Source organism: Neoarius graeffei, chromosome 23 (assembly GCF_027579695.1).
Source record: "Neoarius graeffei isolate fNeoGra1 chromosome 23, fNeoGra1.pri, whole genome shotgun sequence".
In the NCBI taxonomy this organism is placed as follows: Eukaryota; Metazoa; Chordata; class Actinopteri; order Siluriformes; family Ariidae; genus Neoarius; species Neoarius graeffei.
In genome coordinates this window covers 13,684,209-13,700,614 of record NC_083591.1, presented here as the reverse complement: position 1 = coordinate 13,700,614, position 16,406 = coordinate 13,684,209, and the positions used below count along the sequence as shown (strand labels likewise).

Below are 16,406 nucleotides of genomic sequence, written 5' to 3'. Positions count from 1 at the left end.
ATGGCAGCTCTGGGTTTAGAGATATTGGGCCTCATATTGGCTACTCTGGGCTGGATTGTTGGCATCTTGTGCTGTGCTTTGCCAATGTGGAGGGTGACTGCCTTCATCGGTACAAACATTGTGACGGCACAGATAATCTGGCAGGGCATCTGGATGGACTGTGTGGTGCAGAGCACGGGCCAGATGCAGTGCAAGGTCTACGACTCCATGCTGGCATTGCCCCAAGATCTACAGGCTGCTCGAGCTCTGTGTGTGATCTCTATCATGCTTGGAGTGCTGGGAGTCTTGGTCTCTATCGCAGGGGCCAAGTGCACCAACTGCATAGAAGATGAGAGCGCAAAGGCCAAGGTGATAATCGCTGCTGGTGTCACATTTATCTGCGCTGCTGTTATGCAGTTGATCCCGGTGTCCTGGTCAGCCCACATGATCATCAGAGATTTCTACAACCCAGTGCTAACAGAGCCACAGAAACGAGAGATTGGACCGTCTCTCTACCTGGGATGGGCGGCTGCCGCTTTGCTGCTGACAGGGGGATCGATTCTGTGCTGCAGCTGCCCACCACAGCAAGAGAAAAGGTACAGTGCAGGGAACAGGCTGGTCTACTCCACCACACGATCTGGAGCACCCAGCACCTACGACAGAAAAGACTATGTCTGAGCTAATAAGAGAGATGAAGAAGGAAGGGTTCAAGTCTGACCTTGTACTTGCTTTGATCAGACTAAAGAGATGAAAGACTGGTAGCACTGTGAACCAACAGAGAAAAAAAAATGTCCCAGGGTGTGTCAGATTGAGAAATGCAGTAGGGTTATCTTCATGACTGACTGAATCTTCTGGTTCTCTTACTTGCCTTGTTATGTTTTTCTACATGTTGGAGGTGTTTTGCATATTAACTGTACAGCATAATCACGATCAACTGTAAAATTTGTTTTCTTTCAAGTAATGGGGACTTAAATGTGGCTTACATTACTATATGAATATATATTTTAATTTTTTTAAGAAAATCAACTTGTGTTCAAGCTTTTTTTAAAAATAAAAAACAACCAAAACATCATGTTTAAGCCAAATAAGCCTGCATGTGTGTGTGTGTGTGTGTGTGTGTGTGTGTGTGTGTGTGTGTGTGTGTTTTGGATATATAATGCATGTCTAATGTTCTGTATCATAATATAATAAACTAAACTGTTATAATGATTTGCCAATGATTCATTCTGCATTTTATGTATTATATACATAGTTATTTGAAGATTTTTGTTGATTTTTTAGTACAGTACATCACTCATGTCTAAATTGTATAGTCTGATTTACACACACACACACACACACACACACACACACACACACACACACACACACACACAGAGTTAACTAATTCATTTAATCTAATTATTAGATCGACATCGACGGATCAAGCTAACGGAATACGTAACTGTTTATTAACTTTTTTTGTTTGACTGTCGTGCACAAAATAAAGTTGCCAGTGCCTAAGTATTTCAAAATGCTTTTCCTCTGAAATGTCTAGTTATTTCTTATCTTCCTACAGTGTTCTACGGGCAAAGAGCCTAAAAATGTTCTGAGAAATAAGGTGCTGATTTAGAGCTTCAGTGCTTTCGTTATCTCTTCGCCTCTCTCAGGTCTATTAGCTTTCCTTATAATAATCTTGTCTTTGTTAGGGCTTCAATCCAGCTGTCCACACTACAATGAAGCTGTTTCAGTGTAGCAGAGCAGAGGTCAGTTGGGGTGGGAGAGGGGGATGAGTTGATGCCATGGAATGTCAGGAAAACATATTATCTGAGTCTCTGGGCCATATCTAATACCCCTCCCTGTAGTTAAAGTCTCAAGGCTCCTGAAATGAGGATCAAACACCTGTAAGATCCACAAACACAGAGGGGTCGGGTCACGAGGTCTTTCCAGACTTACAAAGCAAACATTGACATTAAAGGTGAAAAGATCAGAACACATTGAAAAAAAAGACTGAGAGTGTATTAATGTAGAGGAGTAAATAATCATGAATCCTCAGCTTATGGTCTTATAGGAACATTTTTTTCTTTGCTTACATTTACATCATTTAATTCTTTTTTTTTAAATATTAGAATTATTCAATGGGAATTTTCCCCCAATGCATCATGAAATACTTTGAAAGCTTCTTCAAGTACAGTTTAATGAGACAAGACACTATGTTTGGTCAAAACCATGAGGTTTTAAATCACTTTGTACTCTATTAGCCATTTTGCTTCTGGATGGATTGATGTTTGAACAAGAAATGAACATTTGAACATCCAACCATCTATCAGGGTCACAGGGGAAGCTGGAGCCAATCCCAGTTGACTTTGGCTAAGAGGCAGGGTACACCCTGGGCAGGTCGCTAATCTATCACAGGGCTAACACAGAGACGAACATCCATCCATCCATCCATTATCCATAACCGCTTATCCTGTGTAGGGTCGTGGGCAAGCTGGAGCTGACTATGGGCTGACATCAATTAGCCTAACCTGCATGTCTTTGGACCCAGAGGAAACCCATACAGACATGGGGAGAACATGCAAACTCCACACAGAAAGGCCCCTGTCAGCCACTGGGCTTGAACCCAGGACTTTCTTGCTGTAAGGCAACAGTGCTAACCACTATACCACTGAGTAGCCAGTTGACCTAATCCACATCTTTGGACTGTAGAAGGAAACCGGAGGCATGGGCATGGGGAGAACATGCAAACTCCATACGGAAAGGCCCCAGTTGGCACAGGTGACAGTATCATGGGGAAGCCATGGCCTAATGGTTAGAGAAGCAGCTTTGGTGACCAAAAGATCGCTGTTTTGATTCCTGGGACTAGCAGGAATGGCTGAAGTTCCCTTGAGCAAGGCACTTAACCCCCAACTGCTTTGGGTATGTCACTCTGGATAAGAGTGTCTGCTAAATACCATTAATGTAATGTAATGTACTAACCACCATGGTACACTTCTGATAATAATTTGCCTGTATCTTGAGCTGACAGATCGAGTCACAGAGTTCATAACTTATCAGCCAACTGTATGTGATGCTCTTACCCATAATAATGCCTTTATAATTTATATATTTAGTCCATATAACTCATAAATGGATAGTTAGCACATATATAATATTATAATCATGTTGTCTGTTGTTGCCCAAATGAGGATGGGTTCCCTTTTGAGTCTGGTTCCTCTCGAAGTTTCTTCTTCATGTCGTCTGAAGGAGTTTTTCCTTGCCACCGTCGCCACAGACTTGCTCATTGGGGATAGATTAGGGATAAAATTAGCTCATGTTTTAAGTCGCTCAAATTCTGTAAAGCTGCTTTGCGACAATGTCTATTGTTAAAAGCGCTATAGACCCTTCCCACTGACGTCACCGGAAACTGGAAGTAAACAAACCCTGCGCCATATTGGAAGACCAACAAACTCGTGATTAGGGGGAAATAACGGCAGCGTGCGGAATTTAAACCCACGAGGCACTTGATTCATCATAAACCTACAATGGTAAACTTTTGTGCTGTGTTAGGGTGTTCCAACAAAGCTGATGGGAAAGGTGAAAAGAAGTCTTTCTACAGAATACCAGCTGTGATTGAGACACAAGCAAACCAAGGAGCTTTCTGCCAGGAGATAGTAGAACAAAATAGCAGAACAAAAAATAGCAGAACAAAATAGCAGAACAAAATGTCTGGACACAAATCGGGTTTTCAGAAAAGGAAAGAAAATAAATGCAGGGTCGAAAATACAAAAAAGGAGGCAGAAAAAGCAAAACGAGTTAAGGTAGGACAAATGGTTACTTTTCTGAGGCAGCCCGTCGTGGCTGCAGGCTTTCAGTTGTGTCATTGAATGGTTACTTTTCTGAGGCAGCCCGCCGTGGCTGCCTGCAGGCTTATTTATTATAGCCCATTTAGTTAAAATAGTTGATATAAAATGTTTATAGTTATAGTTATGTGATGGTTGTCCTCAGTGTTCGAACTATGCCGATATTTTCGGGGGGGGCCGGGGGGGGGGGGGCCCTTTTTTTCCCGGGGGGGGGGGGGGGGGTGCTTGCGCTTGTCTCGGAGCGCGGATCTCCAAACACGAGAAGCCTATCTTACGCACATATCACACGGACTCCACACCTCCACACACGCATCGCATCTGAAATCATAACTCATCAGGGGAAATCGTGTCCGCATTGGCATGTTCAAAAAACAACCTCGTGTCAACAATGATACCACACGCAAGAACAAAAAAAACAGTCAGGCTACTCAACAACCAACCTGGCAGCAGCAGTCGTTGTCATATCGGTTTATTTTATCTTTGATGTAAACACAACACTTCGGATATGCAAATGCTTCCCGTTACACACGATTGCTATGTCAATAAACATCATTTTACCAATATTTTAGAGACCCCCCAACATTTCCCAAATCATGTTTTCAAGGGATCTCATGTCTGTTTCAGGGGATCTCGGATCCCCCGAGTACCCCCGTAGTTCGAACACTGGTTGTCCTGATTTAGACTGGTGTGGTTTTTTTTGGGGGGGGTTGCGCGATGTTGCACCCGGGTCCAGATTAGGGCAGAACCGGCCCTGGCTACATTTCAGGTGTAGTTTGTTTTATGTATGTATGCACTTGCATAGATGTGTACTTGGTCTTCCAATATGGCGACTACCGAAATCTCGCGGCGCGGTGACGTCATGCGGGAAGGGTCTATACAAATAAATTTATCTTGACTTGACTTGACTTGACACAGGTAACTCAGTACTGGGCTTAATCTGTAGGTATCATGGATGGAGAATAACACAGAAGTACAATAATATACTGAGGTGCCATTTTAAAATGGAACTTTCCTCAATTATTTCAACTGAAAGAACATAATTATTGACACCCTTCAAGAGAATGGGCAAAAAAGTATTTTACAGACTAAACATTTATTTAAATACATTGATTTACATCATATAAAACGCTGGAGAAATTACTTGCCTTAGCAAAAATCATTCTTATAAGAACTTTTTTATTAATCTAGAAGAATTCTCTCAAAAAAGCATTTCTGACAATTTTTTATTCTCATAAAGATTGTTTAAAATAAAAGCAAATAAGCTTAAAGCTATTCAGTTATTTAAAATTGCTCTTCAGAAGGTTTGCACATGTTATCCTTAGGCGGCATGGTGGTGTAGTGGTTAGCGCTGTCGCCTCACAGCAAGAAGGTCCTGGGGTCGAGCCCCGGGGCCGGCGAGGGCCTTTCTGTGTGGAGTTTGCATGTTCTCCCTGTGTCCGCGTGGGTTTCCTCCGGGTGCTCCGGTTTCCCCCACAGTCCAAAGACATGCAGGTTAGGTTAACCGGTGACTCTAAATTGACCGTAGGTGTGAGTGTGAATGGTTGTCTGTGTCTATGTGTCAGCCCTGTGATGACCTGGCGACTTGTCTAGGGTGTACCCCGCCTTTCGCCCGTAGTCAGCTGGGATAGGCTCCAGCTTGCCTGCGACCCTGTAGAAGGATAAAGCGCCTAGAGATAATGAGATGAATGAGATGTTATCCTTCATCATGAAGGAAACCAAAGAGATCTTAAGACAAAAGAGGCAGATAGATATAATTCATAAACCATTCAAAATACCATTAAACACAAGCAGGGCACAAGGTTCACAAGTCTTGAACAGCTGGAAGTTGGCCAGGAAATGGTTGAGCACACAGCAGGGAAAAAAAACAAGCACAGTTTCAGAATTGCACAGTTTAGTCAACTATTCAGGTTTTCAAGTTTCAGAATCCACACTAAGGTGCCATCTTCATAACAGCAACCTGTTGCACAAAACAAGAATTTCCTAACAGCAGCCCGCACATTGCATCACTTAATCTACCAGATGAGTCATTAGAACTCGTCATATGTTGTGGTGAGATGAGACAAAACCACGAATACTTTAACCCCAAACCTGTTTGCCTCTTCCAGGAAGTCTAGTCTCTAGTATCTAGATTTTTGACAACCAGCCGTCTGAATTGAAAAGGAAGTTCAAATAATATAAAAACAAACGAAAAAGTTCCCCCCATACGTCATCGAGTTCAATAACAGCCCTCAATGCATGTGTTATTTATATTATATACTGTATATTCATCTGGTAACTCTCACGGTTACCAGAGGACTAGTTCCCCACTGTAACCCTAGCTATGTAATACTGTATGTGAGAGGCCTAGGGTTACACAAATGGAGATCGGCGCTGCCCTATGCGCCATATGGTGCGGGAAGGACTTTAGACTTTTTAGATATTCATCTTTCATTAAAGATTTTCATGAACGATGTCAATATTTCTGTAGTTGACTATACAGAGATATACATACTTCCACACTTCCACGTCAATGGCTCTGCTGTCGAGATATTCAACAGCATGAAGTTGCTGGGGGTGGACATGGCAGCCGACCTTACCTGGACACTCAACATCACCACCATCACCAAAAAAGCCCAGCAGCATCTCTACTTCCCCCCTCCCATTCTTACCACCTTCTCCCGAGACCACCCTGTGCACATGCATCATTGTCTGTTACAGGAACTGCACTGTCACTTATCGCAAGTCCTTGCAGTGGGTTGTGAGGATTGCTGAGAGGATCATCCAGGTCTCCCTCTCACAGAGGTGGACAAAGTACCCAACTTCATTACTTAAGTCAAAGTACAGATCCCACTGGTCAAATGTTACTCCGATACAAGTGAAAGTTGTCCAGTCAAATTTTTTTACTTAAGTTAAAGTACTGAAGTACTTGCGTTTAAAAATATTAAAAGTACATTTTATGTCAATGCATTGTTGTATTATTGCCACAACACTTACAAAACCTAATGCTGTTACCAAAAACAGAAATGTGAATTCACAAAACAAACCTCGCCCAGTAGCACTTATTATGAATATGAAGGAAGATATCATGGAAAAAATAGGTACCCTATGGGTACATGTGGCTACTGCTTATGAATAAAATTGTTTTCTGATACTATGTCCATACAGTAAATATAGCATATATATTTACTCTATGAGGCAGTAGCCACAAAAATGAAGCGTAATCCAAAAATGAACAATTTAAAAATCACAGAAGTAAAATATACCAAGTGTCTGTACTTTATATCATTCTACTCTTACCTACAGTTTTCAAAACTGAAACCTCCAAACCAAAGCTGACATACACACGCTGTCACCATGAAACTCTTATTTCCCGGAAATGGCCGGCATTAGAGCTCAGTGGCGTGCACTTTCCCTCTGTACATGTCTGAAAGCGATTTCTTTAGTCTAGTCCATTTATTTCAAATGGTGAACCGAATTGTATACACTCACCGGCCATTTTAATCGGAACACGTGTATGCGCATGCGCAGTGCACTATTGTTACACTCATTCTTACATTCTTACAGCACGATGACATAGTGGCTAGCGCCTCTATATGAGGCGCTAGCCTATATGATGTCAATTTTATTCATATGAGGCGATAGCCACAACAAAAACGATTTTTATGTTTTTGGTGACCTTGACCAGATGACGCTCAAAATGTTGGAGGTTCTATTTGAGACCAATGCCCATCTATCCGGAAAGTTTCATGAAGATTGATCCAGCTGTTTTCCCGTAATATCATTAACAAAAAAAACCCCAAAGAAACAAACAAAGAAACCTGACCAAAAACAATACCTCACCCTCTGATGGACTCCGTCCCGAGCGAGGTAATAAGCAATCATTTGTGGATTAAGTATTAAGGTTTAAATGAATTGTTGGTATGTTTGAAGGAGAAAATCTGCTGCATATGAATTCATCTGCATGAGAAAACAGTACCTATGATATATCCAGTATTTACAATAAATATTTACTTCTAATGGGCGGTACGGTGGTGTAGTGATTAACACTGTCGCCTCACAGCAAGAAGGTCCTGGGTTCGAGCCCAGCGGCCAGCGAGGGCCTTTCTGTGTGGAGTTTGCATGTTCTCCCTGTGTCCGTGTGGGTTTCCTCCGGGTGCTCTGGTTTCCCCCACAGTCCAAAGACATGCAGGTTAGGTTAACTGGTGACTCTAAATTGACCGTAGGTGTGAATGTGAGTGTGAATGGTTGTCTGTGTCTATGTGTCAGCCCTGCAATAACCTGGCAACTTGTCCAGGGTGTACCCCGCCTTTCGCCCGTAGTCAGCTGGGATAGGCTCCAGCTTGCCTGCGACCCTGTAGAACAGGATAAAGCAGCTACAGATAATGGATGGATTTACTTCTGTTCTTTCACTTACATTGTTTTTGCTTTTACTGTTTAACTTTGATTTCATGTTAATTATAAAATGCAATTTCTTGCTTTATTCCTGTGAAGAAATTACTCATTACCACATGTTTTATCTGCCATTTTTTCAGTTTTGACAGAAGGTTTTCATAAACCTTTGCATCATTTCCAATCCCATGATACATTTTTTTATCAAGTTCCCAGACTTAACAGTAACTGTTTTTCATCTGTACTTAAGCCAAAAACGACATCATAATGCTGAGAATGAAATCCTGGTACACACATCGACACAGTGTGATGCCTTCCCAAGTAATTTGCGCTGTTCATGAAAGCAAAAATATAAAATAGAAAAAGAATAACACTTACACTTTAGTCATTGGGGACCAGTATAAAAACTTTCCTGAGTAGTGGAATTTTTTTTTTCTGTAAAACATTCTTTAGATCCTTATAATTAACATTCCATGAAACTTTCCCTCGAGGTAATGATTGCGCCGAGCCTTTTCCTGTAATGTCTAACACAGTTTATGACACTTTTAGAGGCATCCTGAACCACTCATCCATCCAGACAATATAAGATCCTTTGTATTATTTGTGTTCAATTGTTCTAGAAACTGAAATGGCCATAGCAGTGTATTGATGTTGCGTATACTGTGTCTCATAATCATTTATGTGGTGATTTGGATGTTTATTTGGGATTGTTAACTTGATAAAAGTCCTAAAAGACCCTGATATGTTATTAATCTTTCTGTGGCAGCGGGGGCGTGGTCAAGCGCCGGTCTGTGACAGGAGGGCGGAGTCGGGGAAGGTAAGTGGCAGAATCACTACACCTGATGTCAATTAACCTGTGTTTGTGTGTCTTCCCAGTGACCGCGCCCTACTTAAGGAGGGAGAGCGAGAGCAGTGTCTGTGTCTGTGAAATTCGAACTAAGTGTTAGACTGAAAAGTATAGCAATAAAACGCTGTACCAACCTGAACTCTGTCCTGCCGTCTTCTGTGCTCCACCCCTACACGAGAACCGCTACAGTGGTGCCAAAACCCGGGACCTGGAGCGCAGAAGCCAAACAGCCCCATGGAGTCTTCCCCGTTCGCCGACCTGGTCCATGCCCTCGCCACGGCCCAGCAAAGCCAGCACCAGGCGCTAGTCACTCTCCGTAAGGAGCAGGAACAGCGGTTCGAGGCCCTGGTGTTGGCCCAGCAAGAGGATCGACAGGCGTTCCGGCACCTCCTCGCGTCGGCGGGGTCCACCTACTGTCCCACTACGGGCCCGTCCCCCCTCACCCTAACAAAGATGGGCCCGCAGGACGACCCCGAGGCATTTATCACACTCTTTGAGCAAGTTGTGGAGACCTCGGGGTGGCCGATGGATCAGCGCGCCTCCTCCCCCTGCTAACGGGAGAGGCGCAGCTGGCTACGCTGCAGCTCCCCGCCGACCGCCGGCTGGCCTACGCGGACCTTCGCCGGGCCGTCCTCCAGCATGTGGGGCGCACCCCCGAACAGCAGCGCCAGCGCTTCCGTGCTTTGTGCTTGGAGGAAGTCGGCCGGCCGTTCCCGTTTGGCCAGCAACTCCGGGACGCCTGCTGGCGGTGGTTGAGGGCCGACAACTGTGACACTGAGGAGATCGTTGACCAGGTGGTACTGGAACAGTTCGTCGCACGCTTGCCAGCAGGAACCGCAGAGTGGGTCCAGTGCCATCGCCTGGTATCGCTGGATCAGGTCATCGAGCTGGCGGAGGACCATTTGGCGGCTGTCCCGGCAGCAGGACAGCAGACAGCCTCTTCTCTTCTCTTCTCTTCTCTTCTCTTCTCTTCTCTTCTCTTCTCTCTCTCTCTCTCTCTCCCTCTCCTCCTGTGTCCCATCCTCACCCCATTCCCCCACTGCGCAGGTGGGGGCCGGCGCCACCCCAGCCGGCCCGCCGCACCCGCGGTGCCCTCCCATTTCTCCCTTCCGTGTCTGTCTCTCCCCCCCTCAGGTGAGTGAGCCCCAGAACACCGGTGCAGAGAGGAAGCCCGGGCCGGTTTGATGGCGCTGCGGGGAGCTGGGCCACCTCCAACAGCAGTGCATGGCAATGGAGGTGGGCGCGGTGGTTCGGATCCCTGACGCGCCAGGAGCCGCCCTCGATCGGGACGGAGCGTATCGCATACCGGTGAGTATTCAAGGGGATACATATCAGGCGTTGGTGGATTCCGGTTGTAACCAAACCTCCATTCACCAAAGCCTGGTGCAAAACGAGGCATTGGGGGGAGCACAGGGGGTGAAGGTGTTGTGTGTGCATGGGGATGTTCACAGCTACCCTTTGGTGTCGGTCCACATTTTTTTCCAAGGGGAAAAATTTATAGTAAAGGCTCAATCCTAGTTAATCCTCGCCTCACCCAATCGATAATTTTGGGGACTGATTGGCCAGGATTCGGGGAATTGATGAGCCGTTTAGTGACGAGTGGGTCCTGCCATACGTCAGCAGGGGGAGGTCCCGGTGTCGCCTTGGCGGGAGCAGCTGTCACAGAGCCGTCTACGTCATCTCCGCGTCAGAGTGAGGAGCCACAGGCTCCTCCTCTCTCTCTTGGGGAATCCCTTGCGGATTTCTCGTTAGAGCAGTCGCGAGACGAGACTCTGTGGCATGTGTTTGACCAAGTGAGAGTAATTGATGGTCAAACGCTCCCGCCGAACGCCACCCCGTCCTTCCCCTATTTTTCTATTATAAAGGATAGATTATACCGAGTGACGCAGGACACTCAGACAAAAGAGCAAATCACACAGCTTTTAATTCCAAAGAGCCGCCAGGAATTGGTATTCCAGGCAGCTCACTTTAATCCCATGGCTGGACACTTAGGGCAGGATAAGACACTAGCCCGAATAATGGCCCGATTCTATTGGCCGGGGATTCACGGCGATGTTCGTAGGTGGTGTACGGCATGCCGCGAATGCCAGTTAGTAAATCCAGCGGCCATTCCAAAAGCGCCTTTCCGCCCTCTACCATTAATCGAGACCCCGTTTGAAAGAATTGGGATGGATCTCGTCGGGCCATTAGATCAGTCAGCACGAGGGTACCGCTTTATATTAGTTCTGGTGGACTATGCAACGCGATACCCGGAAGCAGTGCCTCTGCGCAATATCTCAGCACGCAGTATTGCGGAGGCGCTCTTCCGCATTATCTCCTGAGTTGGAATCCCGAAAGAGATTCTGACTGATCAAGGCACCATGTTTATGTCACGGACACTGCGCGAATTGTATGGGTTATTGGGGATTAAGCCGATCCGCACCAGTGTGTATCACCCACAAACGGACGGTTTAGTTGAACGGTTCAATCGCACCCTCAAGAATATAATTAAAAAATTAGTAAGTGAGGATGCATGTAATTGGGATAAGTGGCTCGAGCCCTTGTTGTTTTCAGTGCGAGAGGTCCCCCAAGCCTCCATGGGGTTCTCCCCGTTCGAATTATTATATGGGCGTAAGCTGCGCGGCATTCTAGACGTGCTGTGGGAAAATTGGGAGGAGGGACCTTCACAAAGTAAAAACGAAATTCAATACGTTATGGACCTGCGTGCAAAACTCCACACGCTCACCCAACTAACCCAGGAGAATTTGCGGCAGTCCCAAGAATGGCAAGCCCGCCTGTACAACAAGGGTACGTGCCTTAGGGAGTTCGCACCGGGAGATAAGGTACTCGTGCTGTTGCCCACATCAAGCTCCAAATTGATTGCCAAGTGGCAAGGACCCTTTGAGGTCACACAGCGAGTCGGGGACGTCGACTACGAGGTGAGGCGAAGGGACAGGGGTGGGGCGCTACAGATTTACCACCTCAATCTGCTGAAACTCTGGAATGAGGAGGTCCCCGTGGCTTTGGTGTCGGTGATTCCGGAGAAGGCGGAGCTGGGGCCAGAGGTTCAAAAAGGGGCATTGGCGTCACGTAACTCTCCGGTCCCCTGTGGAGACCACCTCTCCCCAACCCAACTCGCGGAGGCCGCCCAGTTGCAGACTGAGTTTTCGGATGTGTTCTCGCCCCTGCCCAGTCGCACCGACCTCATAGAGCACCACATTGAGACGCCCCCAGGGGTGGTAGTGCGTAGCTGCCCTTACAGGCTACCCGAACACAAAAAAAAAGGTGGTTCGGGAAGAACTTGAGGCCATGCTCGAAATGGGCATCATTGAGGAGTTCCACAGTGACTGGAGCAGCCTGGTGGTCTTGGTACCCAAGGCCGACGGGTCGGTCCGGTTCTGTGTGGACTATAGAAAAGTCAACGCGGTGTCTAAATTTGACGCGTACCCAATGCCTCGTATTGATGAGTTGCTCGATCGACTAGGCACGGCTCGCCTTTATTCGACACTGAATTTAACAAAGGGGTACTGGCAGATCACCTTGACTCCATTATCCCGAGAAAAAACGGCCTTTTCCACACCGTTCGGCTTACACCAATTCGTCACACTTCCTTTTAGGCTGTTTGGGGCGCCCGCTATGTTTCAGTGGCTAATGGACAGGGTCCTTCCGCCCCTGCGCCACTTATGCGGCCGGCTACCTCGATGACATTATCGTCTACAGTAATGACTGGCCGAGGCACCTCGAACATCTGAGGGCCGTCCTTAGGTCACTGAGGCGAGCGGGTCTCACAGCCAACCAAAGAAGTGTGCGATTGGGCGGGTGGAAGTACAGTATCTGGGCTTCCACTTGGGCAACGGGCAGGTGCGTCCCCAAATTAACAAGACAGCAGCAATTGCGGCCTGCCCGAGGCCCAAGACCAAAAAGGGGGTGAGACAGTTCCTGGGGCTGGCTGGCTATTATTGTAGGTTTATACCTAATTATTCGGACGTCACCAGCCTGCTGACTGATCTGACTAAAAAGGGGGCACCAGATCCGGTCCAGTGGACGGAGCAATGCCAGCGGGCTTTCTCTGAGGTAAAGGCTGCACTGTGTGGGGGGCCACTTTTACACTCCCCTGACTTCTCTCTCCCTTTTATGTTGCAGACGGATGCGTCGGACAGAGGGCTGGGGGCTGTGTTGTCCCAGGAGGTGGAGGGGGAGGACCGCCCAGTCTTGTACATCAGCAGGAAGCTGTTGGTGCGTGAGGGGCGCTACAGCACCATCGAAAAAGAGTGCTTGGCGATCAAGTGGGTGGTCCTTGCCCTCCGTTACTACCTGCTGGGATGCCCTTTCACCCTCTGTTCGGACCACACGCCCCTCCAGTGGCTCCACCGCATGAAGGATGCCAACGCGCGGATCACCCATTGGTATCTGGCACTCCAACCCTTTAATTTCAAGGTGGTCCACAGGCCGGGGGCACAGATGGTCGTGGCAGACTTCCTCTCCCGTCAAGGGGGGGGGGAGTCGGCTGCAGGCTGAACGGCCGCCCGGCCTGAGTCGGGCGGTGGGGGTATGTGGCAGAGGGGGCGTGGTCAAGCGCCGGTCTGTGACAGGAGGGCGGAGTCGGGGAAGGTAAGTGGTAGAATCACTACACCTGATGTCAATTAACCTGTGTTTGTGTGTCTTCCCAGTGACCGCGCCCTACTTAAGGAGGGACAGCGAGAGCAGAGGAGCTCTCCTCCGAACCAGACGCCGATTCTGTGTCTGTGAAATTCGAACTAAGTGTTAGACTGAAAAGTGTAGCAATAAAACGCTGTACCAACCTGAACTCTGTCCTGCCGTCTTCTGTGCTCCACCCCTACACGAGAACCGCTACACTTTCCAAGAGGCTCTGAACCACCACCAACAAACATCACCTCATATTATACAGGGAGTATGGACGTTCTTCATGGGTAACGATGATGGTAGTGATGGTGTTCATGGGCAAAATGTTTGATTTTTGTTTCATCTCACCACAACACACAATTCCAGTCCAGTGTGCAGATGAAGGAAGTTTCATTCTTGGTAATGAACAAAACTTTTCAAATATAAAACTGCTATTTTTCCATTCTCATGCATTAATTTTCTGTCAAATGCTTTACTTTTTAAAAGCAATTAACCAGGAAATTATGAAATTACGGGGTTATGAAATGTTATTATACATTCATACAAGATGTTCTAGATGAAAAAATGAAGCGGACTTTAGCTTAAAAAACATGTTAAAGTTGTAACGTCAGTCTGTTGGGCCATTTCCATGGGCGCGACCATACTTGATTAGCCAGATACATGGATGTATTGGGAGACTAAAATGAGGGTGACACTGTGACGTAGGATTCTACACGTCTTCCTCATTTCGTTGTGGATCCAAGACGTTTGGCTGAATGGCTTCATCAAATAAAGAGAGAAAACTTTACAAATTGTGCAGTGAGCATTTTACAGAAGATTGTTTTGTGGAGGACTTGCAGGACAGCACAGTGTCATGCATCAAACAGATGGAAGATAAGCAAGTAAATATATATTTTTTAAATAAACAGGGAATAAACTACCCACTACTTTATTTTGATTCCTTTTCTAATACTGCATTGCCATCATTTTTGTGGAGAAATGCAAACAAATTGACCAAGAAGTCACACTAGACTATAATATTATACTATAGTCTAGTATACATAGCATGCACTTGTACACCTCTGCTGTGCTCGCGGAAAATGACATCACACATGATGGAGTTATGGCGGCCTCCATGCCAAAAAATAGTCTCGTGTATTTTCATCACTTTAGTGGTTATATCGTTAAGAACAAATTCAACATACAGCTTTTTTTTAAAATAAAGGACATAAAGACCGACTTTTAGCTCAGTTTGTTTATTTGTGAGATATTTTCTTTAACATTTGTAAAATTCTTGTTGTGATTAAAGATATATCATTTTTACCTGCTTATGTATTTTTTAATATCCATTTTCTGACTTTGTGTTTGTTACCTCCATCAACTTTGATAGCACTAAATTAAAACTATAGTCAATATTTGGCCTGACAACTCTTTGCCTTTAAAAATGCATCAGTACAATTAGGTACACTTTGCATAGTTTTATAAGTTAACTGGCTGGAAAGTTTTGTGAAACATCTGGTTTTTCTAGAGACTTTGTGTGCTGAGTCTTAGTTACACTTAAGTTGCAAAAAAGACTTCAGACTTGATGTGCAACTTGTCCTTTATACGTAAGTTACATTTATATTGCGCCTTTCACAATCCCAAGGTTGCTTTAGACGGGGGGATGGGACCCAGAACAATAAGCCTTTCTATGTTTACCCAGATATGGTGTGTGTAAAAGTTATAGAGAAATATTTTTTCTTTGTTCATGTGTAGTTGCTTTATTTCATTTTTTTTTTTATTTTGGCCTACCTCCCCTTACACCCCTTCCAATCGAGTGATGCAACACAACATAATGATGTAAACAGAGCAGCGCATCTGGCTTCATGCCATGTTCTCCATACATGGTAACAGAAGGATTGTGACGTGTAAAGAATGTGGGAAGAAAATTAAAGATACTGGATTGACTACATCAAACATCACCTGAAAACATACCCATACACGTTCATTAGCAACAGAGTGATGTTACTATTGTTAACAAGACATCCCTCTGTTCACATCAGCAATTAGAAGGGGACTCGGTAGAGTGCAGACCTCCACCAAGCCACATACTGTATAATCAACATCAAAATCAAATCACTTGAACCTGGGATAATACTAAAGCTGTACACCAAATTTCATCAACATCTGTTCACTGCTTTTTGAGTTACGTTGGGAACAGATGAAAAAAAAATCCTGGATTGACATATACAGTATATATGGATTTGCATCAAAATCTAATCAATTGTTCCTTCACCAAAGGCTGACCTTTCCTCAAAATTTCATCAAAATCCGTTTAGTACTTTTTGAGTTATGTTGGGAACAGACAAACAAACAAACGAAAAGTTGCGCAGAGCACAAAAATCACAAAGAAATGGAAGTTATGGCCAATTAGGTGTTTTTACAAGATTTGACCTTGGTGACCTTTGACCTTGACCCACCAAAAACTAATGATGTCTTTGTGTGACCCTAGTGAGTTGGGCTGTGCATTTTGGTGAAGATTGGTCAAGAAATGACAATGCTAGAGCACCAACAAACAAATGGACAGATCAACATACTTGCAAAACTCTCTGATTTTCGCAAGTAACAAATGGAGGCAAAAACATAACCTCCTCCAACAAAGTTGGTGGCAGTAAATATGAACGTTTACCATGGCATGTTCATGGCATAATTATCAAAGATAGTTCACCTACCGGGGCGGCACAGTGGTGTAGTGGTTAGCGCTGTCGCCTCACAGCAAGAAGGTCCGGGTTCGAGCCCCGTGGCTGGCG

General features: G+C 45.5%; 1 pseudogene; it reads left to right on the top strand.

Moving 5' to 3' along the window:
* Positions 1-16,406, top strand: part of LOC132871552 (claudin-4-like) — a 40,840-nt pseudogene continuing 24,434 nt past the window's right edge.